Below are 7,248 nucleotides of genomic sequence, written 5' to 3'. Positions count from 1 at the left end.
TTCCATGTGCAGAACATAGCATTGTCTCGCGGATGGAGAAGAAGGCATCCAGAGCAGGACCAAGGGCATGCTCACCTGCACGGATCACAAGAGGAAGAGAGCATTGTCCATGGAGCAGATAATGAGGAAAGACAGAGCTCAGCACCAAGGAGGAGTGTGAGTGTTAAGCAGGTGAGGGAGACAATAAGGGTCAATGAAGGCCTTCGCAAACAAAATGCCTTCTGCAACGGTGATGTTTCCTTCAAGGCCAGTTTCTATTTCATCAAGAGCCCAAGAGGATCCCCTGTGGTCTCCAAGGTCTTGCTCTGCAAGCAGGAGGTTGTCACAGTTCTCTAGACACCTGGTCATGCCAGCACTGGCATGGCATAACAAGACCTGTATTTTGGGCTCTCTCTGGGTCTCTTCAGGAACTCCGTGTATCCTGAGTTTCAAGTACCAAACACAATTTTAGATCTAGTTGTAGATGTATGAAAGCCAGGTTAGGAGCCAGCTCAGCCTGGAGCTAGAGTAAATTGGGCTTCTGGGTGGTATGTGAGCAAGCAGACTCACTTGTGCAAATGGTCCAGTTTTTGGTGAAATGCTAGGCCAATCATTACATCTCCTGATGAAAACCTGTTTCAGAGGTGTGCTATCATTTGAGGCCCAGTTATGAATTCTACTGTCCCAAGGGTTTTATTTGTATTTTGTGAGTGAGATGTGACAGTGTCTGTTTGGGCTGCGTGAGTACCTCAATTCTCAGCAGATGGCACTATGCTCAAAGGTTGACTCTGGGAGGCACAGGGGAGGACCAGGTCCAAAGAGGAGATGTAGAGGTGTTTTTATGGAGTTTGGGTACATAAGCAAGTTCCCAGTACCTGGCTGGCAAGCTGCAGCCGCTGGTGCACAACCTGAGCCTGCCCCAAATGGGTCAAGAGTGGGACAAGAAGTCACGTTCCCCTGGGGAGAACACGGCTCTGAGTGCCTCCAACACAGCCCTTGGGGGAAGCACCACGTCTGTGCAGTGCTCACACAAGAAGAGCAACCCCATTCATATGGGCACAGGTGTGAATATGGGCTGGGGGTGCCTTGTGTTCTCACACCATCTCTTCAGGAGCAGCACTTCTGCTTCCTTGGTCCATGGATCCCCTCTGCAATAACAGCTTGCTCACAGGCTTCGTTCACGTTTCCCACATGGCACAAACCAAAGAGCTGTGTCAGGACTGGCAATTCCTGACACAAAGAAATCGATTTAAAATTCAACATAATCCATCATTGGAATGGAGAAATAGAGTGGGAAGAAGGAGCAGGAGGGATGGGGGCACAAAGCAGAGGTGCTGGATGTCTTGCTCTTAACAACATGCTATTCTGCTCTACATCTGCTTTTGCTTTGCTTTTTGTTTTGGTCTGAGAGTAAGCAGAAGACTGAGATAACTGAGGTGCTTTTATATCTTGGTCCTTTCTTATTCAGAGGAGGAAAAGAGAACAGCAGCAAAGGAGATACTTGGCATACATGCTGGTGATTGCAAGTAGCACAGCCAAAGCTAGTTTCAAGGGACACCAGATTCAATACAGGCCTCGAGTAGGGTCCCCAGCAGAAACCCAGCACAGAAGGATGATCTCACTGCTCTGCTGCCACAGAGCAGCAGAACTTATTGAGGTTATTGAACTTCTTTATTGAAAGGGTTGTTAGACATTGGAATGGGCTGCCCAGGGAAGTGGTGGAGTCACCATCCCTGGAGGTCTTTAAAAGACGTTTAGATGTAGAGCTTAGGGATATGGTTTAGTGGGGACTGTTAGCGCTAGGTCAGAGGTTGGACTCGATGATCTTGAGGTCTCTTCCAACCTAGAAATTCTGTGATTCTGTGATAAAAAGAGCCGCTTTCTGAACTTGGAACCTGAAAAGATCTTACGTTAGATGGAATGGTTGCTTTAGAAGTGGTAAGTTATGCAAATGCAGAAAGGATATATCGCACAGCATATTTTTTACTTCTGTCCCGTAATGTTGCAAGCAGAAATCAAAGGTAAACATGACCACTTGAGCAATTTGATATACAGCAACTTGCTTCACGCTTCTCCACTCTACCACAGTCTTCAATTTGATTGTCATCTTTACTTGAAGGCAACAACTAGACAGTACACTAAAGCCATCTTTTCTTCACCTGCATGTACAAACCACAATATGTATCAATAGAGCAATGCACAGGCTGAGACTGCAAGTCTGGAGCTCCTACAAGGATGACTGCAGGGCTGCAGTGCCCAGTGCTGTCTTGAGAATGGGAGGACAAAGATACTGCTAAACCTTTTTTTTCCTCCTGAAAAACACAAAAGTTACTTTTACGGTATGCAGTGATGGAGGTTTTACCCTTGAAAGGAAGCACAACATGCCACCTTATGCTTCTCAGCAAAACACTGCTCCCCCTCAGACTATTCTACATACGAAAAGTCTTTCTATGACATATTTGTTTGTGGGTTGGTTGTGTCTTTTTTTTTTTCTTTTTTTTTTTTTTGTCTGTTTTGTTGTTGTTGTTGTTTGTTTTGTTTTGCTTTTGTTCGTTTGCTTGTTTTTATTGAGCAGCATGGCAGTCTGGAGTCACAGCATCTCTGGCTGCCAGGTTCGGTTTAGGCACACGGTGTTACTATAAGGTTTTTCAAACTGTTAGCCCTGTAATGCGGCATGAAGGCAACCATCAGGCTGGATTCCTTCCCACTTGTACCTACTTGCCCATTCCAGAGGCTCTATAGAGAGCTCTCCTGCGTGTCTGAGAAACCAGGTCTGTCTTACAGCAAGATGAAGTTGAAGAACAAAACATACAGCTAAACTCTGGATAACACTTGTGTCTTTATTTGCTACCCAAACAAGTTTTCATACATGTAGACTGGAAAATGGTGCTGTGTCTTCCTAGCTTGTAAGCAAGATCTTGGAGGTCTTTTCCAACCTGACTGTTTCTATGCTTCTCTGTTACACTGGTGAGAGAGAGGATCGAGCCTGAGCTGGAAAATGTTGCGTGGAACATGTGGAACAAGGTAGATCAGGCTGCAATTTGCAAGGTCCTGCGGTTTTGCCACCTAACCTAATCTAGAAAGGTGGCCTAAAAGCAAGCTGGAGACGGACTCTGTCAGGGAGTGTAGCAGCGGAACAAGGAGTGATGGCTTTGAGTAAATGGAGGGAAGACTTAGATTAGATGTGATGTGAGGAAGAAATTCTTCACTCAGAACACAAAGCGCACATGGAAATTAGGGCTGAAGATGCACCTTGCTTCTGTTCCTCTCTGTAAATTAATGTTAATTACGTAAAAATCAGTGTTAAACATAAAGCCAGGGCACAGGATGGGAGGTGGAGGGCAGTCCCTGTGGCCAAAGGACAGCCTTTCTCCCTGGCAAGCCAAATGGCCCGGGGGACCCAGCCCCAGAAAAGGGGCCCTCAGCCCCCCCAACCCTCCTCCTTCCTCCACCTGAGGCCATCTTCCAGGCTGCTCCCAACACAGCTGCCTTTGGCCACGCATGGGCAACTCCGTCACAGAGGCTGGCTGAGGTCACAGTGGCCACCACTGCCCCGCCTTTGCTCGGGGCCCTATAAAAAGCCCCCCCTGCCACTGGCCCGCCACTCGCTGAGCTTCTAGGCACTCTGAGAGCCAACTTGTGTGGCGAAGAAGAGCCAAAGCAGCGAAGCGAGAGGCAGCCCTTTTTGGTGTCAGCAGACAGCTATGCAGTCGCAGCAAGCACCAAGAAAGAAGGCAGCTGACGAGAAGGAGAAGCATTACGGGTGGAGGCAGAGCGCTGGCGGCACAACTGACACCAGTGCCCGAGGAGGGAGCTCTGGCATGCAGCCCACAAACACCTATAAGCGCTACCATTGGCACCGCAATGACGCAGGGAACGGGCCGGCCCCTCAGCCATCCAACAACAGGGGGCCTGCGCCTTCCCAGCGGCACAACGGGGGCACGGGGACAACGCAGGAGCATCAGGCAGGCAGCCGTGTGGAGCACAGGCACGCCTATCATCCATACCACAGTGCGGGACCCAGCCACGGCCGTAACACAGATGGCAGCATCGGACCCACGCGTGGAAAACAAACACACAGTGGCATGGCACCTAGGCGTGAAAGTGGACAACCCTCCGGTTCAGCACCCCGGTCTCAAAACTTCCCAGATGGAAGGCACACTGTGCGTCCTGTGCCAAGAAACGATGGACTCGGTCATCAGCCACTCCAGGCCATGCACAGTCCTTCTGACAGACAACACAGCAACAGCGGGTCTGCGCCTTACTACCATGGGCACAACGGCAGCACAGGGAGAAGGCAGCAGGACCAGGCAGACAGCCGCGGGGAGCACAGGCACATCTTGCCAGACGTTAACTGGGAGTGCCACACAGCTGACACGAGCAAGTCCAGGAGGTTCATGAAGCACCTAGATGATAACTTCTTGGTGCAGGTGCTAACGGAGCCAACTAGGAAAGGTGCCCTCCTAGACCTGTTGCTAGAAAACAGAGAGGGTCTGGTGGGAGATGTGGTGATTGGTGGCCGCCTCGGTCATAGCGACCATGAAGTGGTTGAGTTCAAAATTTACGGTGACAGAAGGAAAAGTGCCACCAAAACCTCATCCCTAGATATGGGGAAGGCGGACTTCAGGCTGCTCGGGGAACTAGTCAGCAAGGTCCCCTGGGAAGCTGCTCTTGAAGGCCTTGATGTCCACCAGTGCTGGTCACTCTTTAAGCGATGCCTCCTAGAAGCACAAGATCAGGCAATTCCTAAATATCGCAAGTCAGGCAGGCGGGGCAGGAGGCCGTCGTGGCTGACCAGGAACATTCTTATGGAGATTAGGCGGAAACAGAGAGTGTTTCGCTACTGGAAGGAGGGCCAGGTGACATGGAAAGAATACAGGGATGCTGCTCGTGTCTGTAGGAAGAAAATTCGTGTGGCTAAAGCACACCTAGAGTTGAAGCTGGCTGTGTCTGTGAGAGAAAATAAAAAGGGTTTTTTTAGATATGTGAATGGAAAAAGGAGAACTAAAGAATACATAGGGCCGCTCCTTGACAGGGAAGGTCTTCTCACAGACGATGACATAGGCAAAGCAGAGACGCTTAACGCCTTCTTTGCCTCTGTCTTCAATGCCGATGATGGGCTTCGGGACCCAGGGTGCCCCGAGCTGGAGGACCGGGACGGTGGGGATGACAAACTCCCAACCGACCCTGAACGTGTGCGGGATCTGCTACTCCACCTGGATCCCTACAAGTCCATGGGTCCAGATGGGATTCATCCCCGGGTGCTGAAGGAGCTGGCGGACGTCATCGCGGAACCTCTCTCAATTATTTTTCAACGATCCTGGGAGTCTGGAGAGGTCCCGGTAGACTGGAAGCTGGCAAATGTTGTGCCGATTTTCAAGAAGGGTCAGAAAGAAGACCCTAGCAATTACAGGCCTGTCAGTCTCACATCAGTGCCTGGTAAAATCATGGAGAAGATGGTTCTCGAACGTATTGAGGCGCACCTGGGGGACAAAGCAGTCATTGGTCCCAGCCAGCATGGGTTTGTGAAGGGTAGGTCCTGCCTAACTAACCTGATTTCCTTTTATGATAAGATCACCCGTATGGTGGACCAAGGGAAACCAGCTGATGTGATTTTTTTGGACTTCAGCAAGGCTTTTGACACGGTTTCCCATAGGATCCTACTGGACAAAATGTCCAGCATACAGCTAAATAAAAACATCATACGATGGGTGAGCAATTGGCTAACGGGCAGGGCCCAAAGGGTTATGGTGAATGGGGCTGCGTCAGGCTGGCGGGCGGTCACCAGTGGGGTCCCTCAAGGCTCCATTTTAGGGCCGGTACTTTTCAATATTTTTATAAACGATCTGGATGTAGGAATAGAAGGCATTTTGAGCAAGTTTGCTGATGACACCAAACTTGGAGGAGTTGTGGACTCGAATGAGGGTGGAAAGGCCTTGCAGAGGGATCTGGATAGGTTGGAGAGCTGGGCGATCGCCAACCGCATGAAGTTCAATAAGAGCAAGTGCCGGGTCCTGCACCTGGGACGGGGAAACCCTGGCTGCACGTACAGACTGGGCGACGAGACGCTGGAGAGCAGCCTAGAAGAGAGGGATCTGGGGGTCGTGGTAGACAACAAGTTGAATATGAGCCGGCAGTGTGCCCTGGCAGCCAGGAGGGCCAACCGTGTCCTGGGGTGCATCAAGCACGGCATCGCTAGTAGGTCAAGGGAGGTGATTGTCCCGCTCTACTCTGCGCTGGTGAGGCCTCACCTCGAGTACTGTGTGCAGTTCTGGGCACCACAGTATAAAAAGGACATTAAACTGTTGGAGAGTGTCCAGAGGAGGGCTACGAAGATGGTGAAAGGCCTGGAGGGGAAGACGTACGAGGAACGGCTGAGGGCACTGGGCCTGTTCAGCCTGGAGAAGAGGAGGCTAAGGGGAGACCTCATCGCAGTCTACAACTTCCTCGTAAGGGGGTGTCGAGAGGCAGGAGACCTTTTCTCCATTAACACCAGCGACAGGACCCGCGGGAATGGAGTTAAGCTGAGGCAGGGGAAGTTTAGGCTTGACATCAGGAGGGGGTTCTTCACAGAGAGGGTGGTTGCACACTGGAACAGGCTCCCCAGGGAAGTGGTCACTGCACCGAGCCTGACTGAATTTAAGAAGAGATTGGACTGTGCACTTAGTCACATGGTCTGAACTTGGGTAGACCTGTGCGGTGTCAAGAGTTGGACTTGATGATCCTTAAGGGTCCCTTCCAACTCAGGATATTCTATGATTCTATGATTCTATGATCTATCATCCATACCACAGTGCGGGACCCAGCCACGGCCACAAACAAGATGGAAACATCGGAGCCGCGCACAGAAATCAACCTGGCAGTGCACGTAGGCATGGAACTGGACGAGCCCGTGGTTCGGCACCCCAGCCTGGAAACCTTACGCGTGGAAGGCATCCTGTTTGGGCAGTCCCAGGCAAGGACTGGCTGAGCCTTCTGCCCAACACTGAGGAACCCATGGAAGTGGAACCTCCAGCAAACGTGGACGAACCAATGGAAGTGGACATACCTTGGCCAGAACAGACCCGGGACTACCGCGGTGCATCTTTGCTCTCTGCTCTCGGTGCACAAAAACCGTGTCGCAGGAGTGTCCGGCCAGCCCCCTACTTGTTGTCGCACAGGCTTCATCGCAAGCATTAGCTTGGAGCCCCCAGACACCATAGACATGCCGGCAATAAACCACTCTGTTGCCAGTTCTCAGGGCTTGTGTGAGTACTTTTTTTCCCATCC

This window comes from Anas acuta, chromosome 1, assembly GCF_963932015.1.
Source record: "Anas acuta chromosome 1, bAnaAcu1.1, whole genome shotgun sequence".
Lineage (NCBI taxonomy): Eukaryota > Metazoa > Chordata > Aves > Anseriformes > Anatidae > Anas > Anas acuta.
This window is presented reverse-complemented; position numbering follows the sequence as displayed.